Here is a 10,485-nt window from a genome sequence, read left to right as displayed (position 1 = left end):
AAAAACTTCAAATAAAGCACTAGCAAAGAGATTACAGCAGTTTATCATGAGGATAATATTCTCTGACCTGGTGGGATTTATACCAGGAATGCAGGTCTGGTTCAAATATCAGGAAAAAAGTATCATGATAACTGACTATATCAATAACAATACTAACAGAAATCAGATAATTATGTTAATAGATATGGAAACATCTTTTGACAAACACTATAGAGGAATAAATGAAGCTTTTTTAAGGATAAATTTTATCTAACACTATCAGAAAGCATTATCTATAATGGCAATAAACTAGAAGACTTCATGCATGAAGCAAGGATGCCCATCATCTCTACTATTGTTCAATATCGTACTAGAAATGTTAGCTTTAGCAATAAGAGAAGAAAAAGAAATGGAAGCAATTACATAAGAAATGAGGAAACAAAACTATAAATCTTTTCAGATGATATGATAATATATTTAATCAATCCTAGAGAATCAACTAAAAAGCTACTTGAAACAATTAACAACTTTAGCAAAATTGTAGGATATAAAATAAACACACAAATGATCAGCATTTCTATATGTTACCAACAAGACTCAGCAAGAAGAGTTAGGGAAATTTCATTTTGAAATAACTGCAAGCAATGTAAAATATTTGGGAGTCTACTTGTCAAGACAAACCAAGAGATTATATGAATACAATGACAAAACACTTTTCACATAAATAAAATCAGAGATAAACAACTTGAAAAATGTCCATTGATCAGAAATAGGCCAAACTAAGGTGAAGAATATCAGGAGAATTAACAAAAAACTGCAAATGAGAATCTATAGAGGTTAAATGAATTTATGACCAAGCAAGAAATTACTGAGATTACATTATGAAAATGCAAAATAAATACTTTTGATTACATTAAATTAAATAGGTTTTGCACAAATGAAATAACACAACCAAGATTAGAAGGAAAAAAGTTTTACAAGTCTTTGGGTAAAGGTCTTATTTCTCAAATATATAGAAAATGGAGTCAAATTTATAAGAATATGTTATTCTCAAAATGATAAATGGTTAAAAGATATTGAATAGGCAGTTGTCAGATGAGAAAAATTAAAGCCAATTTTAGTTATACAGAAAACACGCTCTAAATTACTATTGATTAGAGAAATGCAAATTAAAACAACTCTGAGGTATCACCTCATACTCGTCAGTTTTGCTAAAATGATAGAAAAGGAAAATGATAAATGCTAGAGATGTGGGAAAATTGGAACACTAATGCATTGTTTACGGAGTTGTGAACTGATTCAACCATTCTGGAGAATAATTTGAAATCATGCCCAAAGAGTAATCAAACTGAGCATATCCCTTTATCCAGCAATATCTCTACTGGGTCTGTAGCCCATAAAGATCATAGAAAAGGGGAAAGGAACGATATTGACAAAAATATTTTATAGCGGGTCTTTTTATGGTTTCAAAGAATTGGACATTGAAGGAATGACCTTCAGTTGGGGAATGGTTAAACAAGTTGTGATATATGAAAATAATGGAATAATATTATGTTATAAGAAGTGATGAACAGGTAGATTGCAGAAAAATCTTGAAAGACTTAACATGAACTGCTATTGAGAGAAGTAAACAGAAGTAGAACATTGTAAACAGTAATAACAGCATTGTGTAATAATCAAGGATAATTTACTTAGTTCTTCTTAGAACACAATAATCAAACAATTATAAGATTCATGATGAAAAATGCTATATATTACCCAGAGAAATAATAATGGAGTCTGAACACAGGTCGAAGCATACTATTTTCACTTTTTTGTGTTTTTTTTCTCTTTTGTCCTACTTTTTCTTTCACAACATGATTAATGTGGAAATTTGTTTACATGATTATGTATATATATATATATATATATATATATATATATATATATATATATATATATATATATATAAAACCTATATCTGATTGCTTTGTCTTGGAAAGGGAGGAATGGAAGGGAAAGAGGGCAAAAAAATTGCAACTCAAAATCTTATGAAAAATAAATGTTAAAAACTATATTTATATGTAACTGCAAAAAATAAAATACTTTTTAATAATAAACAAAACAAAAATTTTTTTCTTTTTAAAAAGATTTTCACAAATTGTAATATGTTTCCCTAATCTAAATTCCTATTAAGGGACACTTAGCTCATGTGTTATCTCAATGTAAGGAATACAAAAGGAATAATTAGAGTAGAGCTGAACTGCAAATCACCCCACTTTCTCTAGCCACATCCAAGACTCTTCTCTCAAAACATATGGCAATCTTTCTGCTGTCAACTAACATTAGACAGATGGAAACCTTATATAACAAGTGGTTTATTGATGCCTACTTTTGCAAAAATAGATTATATATGGAGTAGGGGAGAGGGAGAGAGAGACAACTTCAGGTCAGGGAGACCCTAGGGAGACTAGGTCCAGATCCCACTACTAGAAATGTAACCTTAGGCAAGTCACTAAATCACAAAGAAAATTCCCTAAGACCTATAAGTTGTAGAATAGTAGTCAATAGGCATTGGGAGGAAAGTTCCCTATGCAGTGATATCACAGACCCAGACCTTCTTTGCCCCAAAATACTCTGCATAAGCCAGAGAGAACAGAATTAGAGAATGAAAGATGCCATCTTTATTCCATGCAAAGCATTATATATATACATACATACAAACATACACATATATACACTTGTATATACATACACATATATGTATATATGTACGTACATATATATTGCATAACACACATACATTTATAAATAATTTTTATAGTATGATAGAGATTATGTTGATCTTTCTTTTTGAAAGAAAACTAATTTAAAATGAGAGAACAAAGTGAAGATATCTAGGAGAGATTTCTACTTCTAAAACAACCTATGGGATATAATCACAGATGTGGAAGGTATGTACTACTGTACTTATACTTGGAAGCTCCTGGTTATGAAAAGTGGACTTCTTTTGACAGAGATCATCCACTGGCTCTCTGCTAGTTACAACCCGTTCAAACATTACTATCTATTGAATAGTAACTAATAGTTACTATTCAATTCAACAAACATTTTTAAAAAACACTCATGTTCTAGTGCTGGATGCTGGAGACATATGATGATAGATAAGACATAGATTGTGATTTCAAAGAACTTACATTCTAATAGGAGGGAAATATACTACTAGATAAATATATACAGCCATATGCTACATAAGTAACTATACAATGGGAAAATGGACTAAGTGCCTTGAGAAGAAGTAAGAGGAAGAGAAATTTTTCAGCTAAGTGATTCAGGCAAAGAGGCATCTGAGCTTGATCTTAAGGAAAGGAAGAGACTTTAAATCAGAGCGGGAAGGAAATCATCCACGCCAAGATGAGGATGATCTAAGCAGAGACTGAATTGTGATAGATTCTATTCCAGCCCTTATTTTAAATCTGTATGTATCTCTGTTTCAAGTAAAAAACTTCTTGTAAAAAACATATTGTAGGGTTCTGGATGCTAATCAATTTTGATATCATTTTCTTTTTGACAGATGAGTTTATTCTATTCATATTCATGATTAAGATTGTTAATTGTGTATTTCTGCTTTTTTTTTTTCTAATGTTTTTTCTTCTGTTTCCTGCCTGTTCTTAAAGAGGTTTTTTTTTTTTGTTGTTTTTTTTTGTTTGTTTGTTTGTTTGTTTTTGCTTTGGACTAATCCTTTCCTTAACTTATCCTTATTCTTGTTCCTTTCCCTCCCTTTCTCCTAATTTCGTTCTTTCCTATTTCCCTGTTCAGTAGAATACATTTCTACACCCACTATTGTGCACTCTTCCCTCCTTTGAACAATTGTGATCAGATTGAAGTTCATTTATTATCTGCTTTCTGCCATTCCATCCTTCTTATTATGTAGGCTTCTACTTTTTGGTTTGGTCATTTCAATCATGTTCAATTCTTCATGACTCCATTCGGGATTTTCTTAGCAAAGATAACTGGCAGGGCTTGCCATTTCTTTCTCCAAATCATTTTACAGATAAGGAACTGAAGTAAACAGGGTCAAATAACTTGTCTAGGGTCACATAGCTAAATAGTGTCTGAGGTTAGATCTGAACTCAGGAAGATAGATGAGCTTTCAAGCCCAGTACTCTATCTATCCACTCTGCCACCCAGCCACTCTTTGACTCCTACTTTCATACTCCAATTATGTTAGGCTTTGGTCCAATGTATTTTCTAGATCTTTATAGAAGAGGTATAGAAGAGGGGGAAATAGGCTATATTTCTTTCTGTAGTCATCTTGACTATCATGGGAATTTGTTTTGCTTGTTTACTAATACTTTTAGAAGGATCTTGTTTTCCTTTTATAATGATGAAGAAAAGGGAGAGAAAAATAAAGATTTGTTAATTAAAAATAGGAATATAATTTTAAAAATTTAATTCAACTGAATTCCCCATATGTGGTGCTCATAGATGTTGTAGGTTTGAAAATTATAGTGTTAATCACTTTTTTTTTCTTCCCCCAACTATATTTATTCAATCTTGGAGCTCCTTCAGTTCAACATGCATTTTATTAGGCATTTCTTTTGTGTAAGGCAGTGCTCTGGGTACTTGGTTTACAAAGAAGAAAAAGTTCCTACTCTCAAACTTACATTTTACTGGGAGAATAAAAGAGAAATAAGTAATTACAAATGTATACAAAATAATACAAAGTGGGGGCAGCTAGGTGGTGCAGTGGATAGAGCACCAGCCCTGAATTCAGGAGGACCCAAGTTCAAATCTGGTCTCAGACACTTAACACTTCCTAGCTGTGTGACCCTGGGCAAGTCACTTAACCCCAGCCTCAGGGGGGAAAAAAAAAGAAAAAAATAATACAAAGTGATTTTAAGAGATAAGGGCAAGTAATACCTGGAAGAGGGAAGGAGAGGAAGGTGGAATTCAAAAAAAATTTTGGTCTCATTGAGGTGGCCCTTGAATTATTCCTGGAAGGAAGAGAAGGATTCTAGGAGATTGAAGACCAAGGAATGTGCTAGTCTTAATTTTCAATTCCTTCAACAACATTGTTCTAGTTTTTTAATTCTTAAATGCACTTTTCCCAAGATGGTCAAAAATTCATACTTCTCTCTTTCACACATTTCTCTTCCTTCCACATAGTGTTTTTCTCTTGAACCCCATTCCAAATATCTGGAAAAAAAATTACTAGTTTCCTTCTTGATCACATATAAGACATATTTACTTTTGGGGGGATTTGTTCTTTTTTGCCTTCACCTACATCCTTTACTGTAGGCAATCTGACAATGAGCTTCAACTTTTCTGCTCCTGGCAATTCTAATTCGTGCTTCTCTCTCTCTAGAACTCGTTGCCTTGCTGAAAAACATGAGTAAAATCAACATCATGATATAATAATTTATAAAAAAAGAAAAATATTGTACTGGTTTTTAAACCTATTTTTCTAGAAATCTTTTATTTCTCCATCAGCTATATTTCCAAATATCATTCCCCCTCCCTTATCCAGTGAAACATGCTTTGTAACAATGAATTAAAAAATAAAGAAGGGGGAAAAGCAAATGGACAAAATCAATAAACCGTGTCTCATGCTACATGCATATTCTATATCCATTGTCCTCTGTAAAAAAGGAAGAAGTTGCATTTTCTCAGCTCTTCTTAACCTTGAACTTTGTTATTACTACAAATCAAATAACATACTAAAATGTCTATTCCTTCTGTTTGCTACTTTTTAACTAAATTGTTTTACAGCTAGGCATATACTTTAATAGTTATAACAATGATAGTTGACATAGATGTAGCACTTACTATATGGCAGACTCTGAGCTAAGCACTTTACAATTATTATCTCATTTGATCCTCATAACAACCCTAGAAGAGAGGTGCTATTATCTCTATTTTACAAATGAGGAAACAGATCCAAGCAATGATTTAAAAGTCACATAATTAATAATTATAATATTATATATTGTATATATATTACAAATTATATATATACAACATATAATATTAATGAAATAAAAAAATTATCTGAGTCTGATTCTTAGATTCTCCTGACTCTCAATGAAGCATTTTGAGCATATCACTATTAAAAAAGAAAGTCTTCAAATATAACAAAATATTTAGACTTTTTGTGGCAGTAAAGAACTGAAAATAAAGTAGATGCTCATTAAGGAATGACTAAACAAACTGTGGTATATGAATTAATGCATTATTACTATGCTATAAGAAGTGACAAATGTGAAGAGTACAGAAAAGCATGAAAAGACGTGAACAGAGACGAAGTGAAGTAAGCAGAGTCAAGAAAAGGCATATACACAATGACTACAACATTGTAAAGTGGAAAGAACAACCACCACCAAAAAATTGCAAATGAATGTAGCAAACAGAAGGAATCAGCAGAGCAGATTTGAAAGTAACATGTTGAATTAATAGCATTCTTAAAAAGAAAGAATAGTTCTACATAATAGTTTCAAAGTTTCACATTACAGAGAACAAGCGTGTCCCCAAAGAAGAGATGTGAGAAGACAGCTCTTATCTGTTCCTTTAAAAAAAATGTAGGGTGGTTCTGAAAGTGTGTAGGTTCTATGAATGTGGACTATTGCATGTCTGTTGTGGACATATATGTATATGAAAAGAACATGACTAATAGCTAATGATACCTAATTTTAAAAACATTTTTGGCATGGATCATTTGATCTTAACCCCATGAGGGAGATGATATTATTTTCCTTATACTACTGATGTGAAAACTGAGACAGACAGACCTTAAGTGACTTGCTCACTTTTAGAGTTTGTGGTAGAATTAGAACTAAGATCTTCCTGACTCCAAGTTCAGTGCTCTATGCCTTTTAGATACCTAACTGTTAGGAGGAAAAAGGATTACATAACAAATATCTAGAAAGGCAAGTTAGTGTCAGGTCTTGAATCCAATCTAAGTCACTTATATTTTATTCCATAAGCAAGGGGAACCTAATCCCTGATCCTTTTATTCCAATCCTGCCTCTATGTGCTTTGCTTTGAGCTAAGCCTTAAAGGACAGGTGGAATGGAGAAAGGGGAAGAAATGTGTTATCATATAACATTCTCTGATAATCCACTCAACTTCTATCTATATCTGCAATTAACATTCTTATTCCTTCAAGACCCAGCTCTGATATCAGCTTTTCAAGAAAGCCTCTCCATCAAAGTCCCGCTAGGAAAATCCCTTATTCTCAAAGCCTCTTAACTTGGACTCTGGATCATTACTTTTTTCTTTTTCTGCTCCCAACCTGAGATTTCATTAGTGAATGATGCTCCCTTTCATAGTCATTTTCAATTCAAAAACAGATCAGAACTTGCCTTGAAAACTTTCCCGGGGACACTGAGAGATTAAGTTCCAGATCACTGGCAGAATGTGGCAGTGACTATCCGAGACAAGACTTGAACCCAGATACTCCAGTCATATGTTGTCCCCAAACTCTTTTGACCTTATTATTATTTTTTTTTGTTTTGAATTACAATTATTTTCAGCAAGCGAGTCCATTAGAAAGATCAGTAGTTAATGTTGGATCCTTTATGATTTATTTCCCAGACTGTCACTCTAGCTTTAATAAGTTTCTGTGATTTCCACAGATTCTCCTTCAAGATCAAAACATAGGGAGTGTTTCTGCCTTCAACCCTTTCTGTACTTAGGAATAAATGTTAGTATAGATATCCCCTCCAGTATCCAATGGCTCCTTAACTGTTGATACCATGCCTGGGCAGTGTCTGCAATTGCCCAACCAAAAGACAAAATTTTTCTGAGAGAGAGAGAGAGACAGAGAGAGACAGAGACACAGAGAGAGAGAGAGACACACACACAGAGAGAGACAGAGAGAGACAGAGAGACGGAGAGGGAGAGAAAGAGAGACAGAGCTGGAGAGACAGAGAGAGAGAGAGAGAGACGGGGAGAGAGAGAGAGAGAGAGAGAGAGAGAGAGAGAGAGAGAGAGAGAGAGAGAGAGAGAGAGAGACAGGGATAGAGAGACAGAGAGAGAGGGAGAGGGAGAGAAAGAGAAACAGAGAGGGAGAGAGAGAGAGACAGACAGATAGACAGAGACAGAGAGAGACAGAGACAGAGAGAAAGGCCTAGTGGTCACCTAAGCCATCTCCTTTATTTATTTACTTACTTATTTACTCATTTATTCATTCATTCATTTATTTATTTATTTATCCATTTGTTTATTTATTTGTTTGTATGTTTGTTTGCTTATTTATTTATTTATTTTTAACAATAAGACTGTGTGCAGAGAGTTTTAATAATTTGCCCAATGTCACAGTGGAAGTACTGTATCTAACTCAGGGCTCCTGATTCTATTGGACTTGGGGTTCTAATCTTGGCTCTGTCACTTAATTTATGTTGACAAATCACTTTCCTATACAACACTTTATGATTATATTTTCTGTTTCAAATGCATTTCTCTATTCAGTGACTACTGTGACTTTGTATTGGCTGTGGCCCAGGAATAGAATGTTTTTCCTCCTCACCTCCACCTAGACTTGGCTCAGATGCCACCTTCTATGAAAGGCCTTGTCTGTCCACTCTCCATCCTGTTCTTTCCCTTCTTTTGTTCTTTCCATCTGAAATTACTCCTATATACTCTAAATACATAGCTGTGGAGGGCAGTGACCATGCTTTTGTCTTTTTTTGTTTACCCTGAATTTACCACAGTGCCTAGATATAGCTAGAACTTAACAAATACTTGATGCGTGCCTAACTTTTTTGTCTTTTGGCCTCAATTTCTCTATCTGTTAAATGGAAGAAGTTAAGTTAGATGTTCTCTAAGGGGTTCTCTTCATTTGTGACATCTGCGAAACTCATTCATCTCTTTATCTATGCAGTACCTCATTTTGGCATGGACTCCATCCCCTTTCCTGTACTATCCTTCCTCACTTACCTTCCTCATGGTAAAAGAGGAGAAGGATCTTAGAGCAGCCCGTCTGTGTTGTGAGCAGGCACTCTCCCCCTCCTGATCTCCGGGGACTCTGGAACTAACACTGCAACCTCTTAAGCAACTTCTTGGGGAGACTGGGACCCCAGGGACCATCGAGCATCAGAGGGAAAGAATTTGATGCCTCCATCTTTCTCTCTAGCCCTGGAGCTAGAGCCTAATGGCCCTGACTTTGTTTTCTCCCAAAGTCCCTCTCCAGTGCTTAAGTTTTCACTCTGTAGCTATAAACAGCTTCCCCAAGACTGGATTGCACTACCTAGTCACCAACAGGGAACACATTGGTCAGCAGTCCAAGCTGACCTTCAAACCTTCTTGGCTTCCAACTTTCAGAAATTATATTTAGATTTTACAGCATTTCTTTCCAGCGAAAAATAGAAAACTGGAATTACTCTTACATTCCAGAGATGGTGTAAGCTGAATTCAATTTCCCTTTCCCCTAAAGATCTCTCTCTGGCCAGCTTTTTAAAAATTGCTTTCCCTTCAGTAATTCAAAACACCAACCCATTAAAGAAAGAATGAAAAAGGCATGAGGATAAAAAGGGCAATCAGTCAAATCAGCTAACACATAAGTCAAGTCATAGTCCCTCTCATGCCTCTCAATATGATCCTGTCTCTGCCTTCCCTTAAAACCCCTCTCTCCTGATCCAATTTCTAAGATGTACAATGTCTGGTATATAGTAGATGTTTAATAAAGGCTTTTTTGACTGACAGAAAGCTTAAAGAAGGTGACACTACTTCCTTTCCTCTCATTCTCTTCAAAGGCACCTGAGATCTGGCATCAGTTCTCATCATTCAATTGAAACTTCTCTTTGATTACCAATTATTTCTTAATTGTCAACTTCATTGGCCTTTTCTAAATCCTCAGCCTTCTGAACATACAACCTTTGTCATTGTGGGGCACTCTCTTCTCCGGAATACTCTCCTCTCTCTAGGCTTTATTGATGCAGCCTTCTGCTTCCCCTCCTACCTGTCTGACCTCTTCTCACTCTCCTTTACAGGGTCTTCCTCCAGTTGGTTGTCCTGCACTCTCTTCTCTTTTCCTTCTATACTATTTCACTTGGAGATCTCATCAGTTCCCATTGGCTCAATTATCATCTCTATGCACATGAGCTTCAGATTTATTTATCCAGCCCTTACCTCTCTCTGGACTTTCCAGCCTCATATACACAATATAACACATAACAATTACCATCAGACATGTCAAATTGGATAAGCTGTATGTATCTCAAATTCTACATGCACAAAACAAAACTTATCTTTATACCAAAACCTTTCCTCTTTCTAAATTCCCTTATTATTGTCAAGGACACTACCATTCTTTTAGGCTAACAACTTAAGTATAATACTCAGTTCTTTATTTGCAAGCCATTCCTTTTCCCTAATGATCACACTGATTGCCAATTCTCATAGCATCTTTTGTGAGCCCCTCACCACTTCTCGCTGCTCACATAGCAACTGTTTCCCTGGTGTAGATCCTCATGATCTCACTGCTGGACTATGGTAGGGGCCTTCTGGTTGTTCTATCACCTTATGTTT

This window comes from Sminthopsis crassicaudata, chromosome 3 (assembly GCF_048593235.1).
Source record: "Sminthopsis crassicaudata isolate SCR6 chromosome 3, ASM4859323v1, whole genome shotgun sequence".
In the NCBI taxonomy this organism is placed as follows: Eukaryota; Metazoa; Chordata; class Mammalia; order Dasyuromorphia; family Dasyuridae; genus Sminthopsis; species Sminthopsis crassicaudata.
This window is presented reverse-complemented; position numbering follows the sequence as displayed.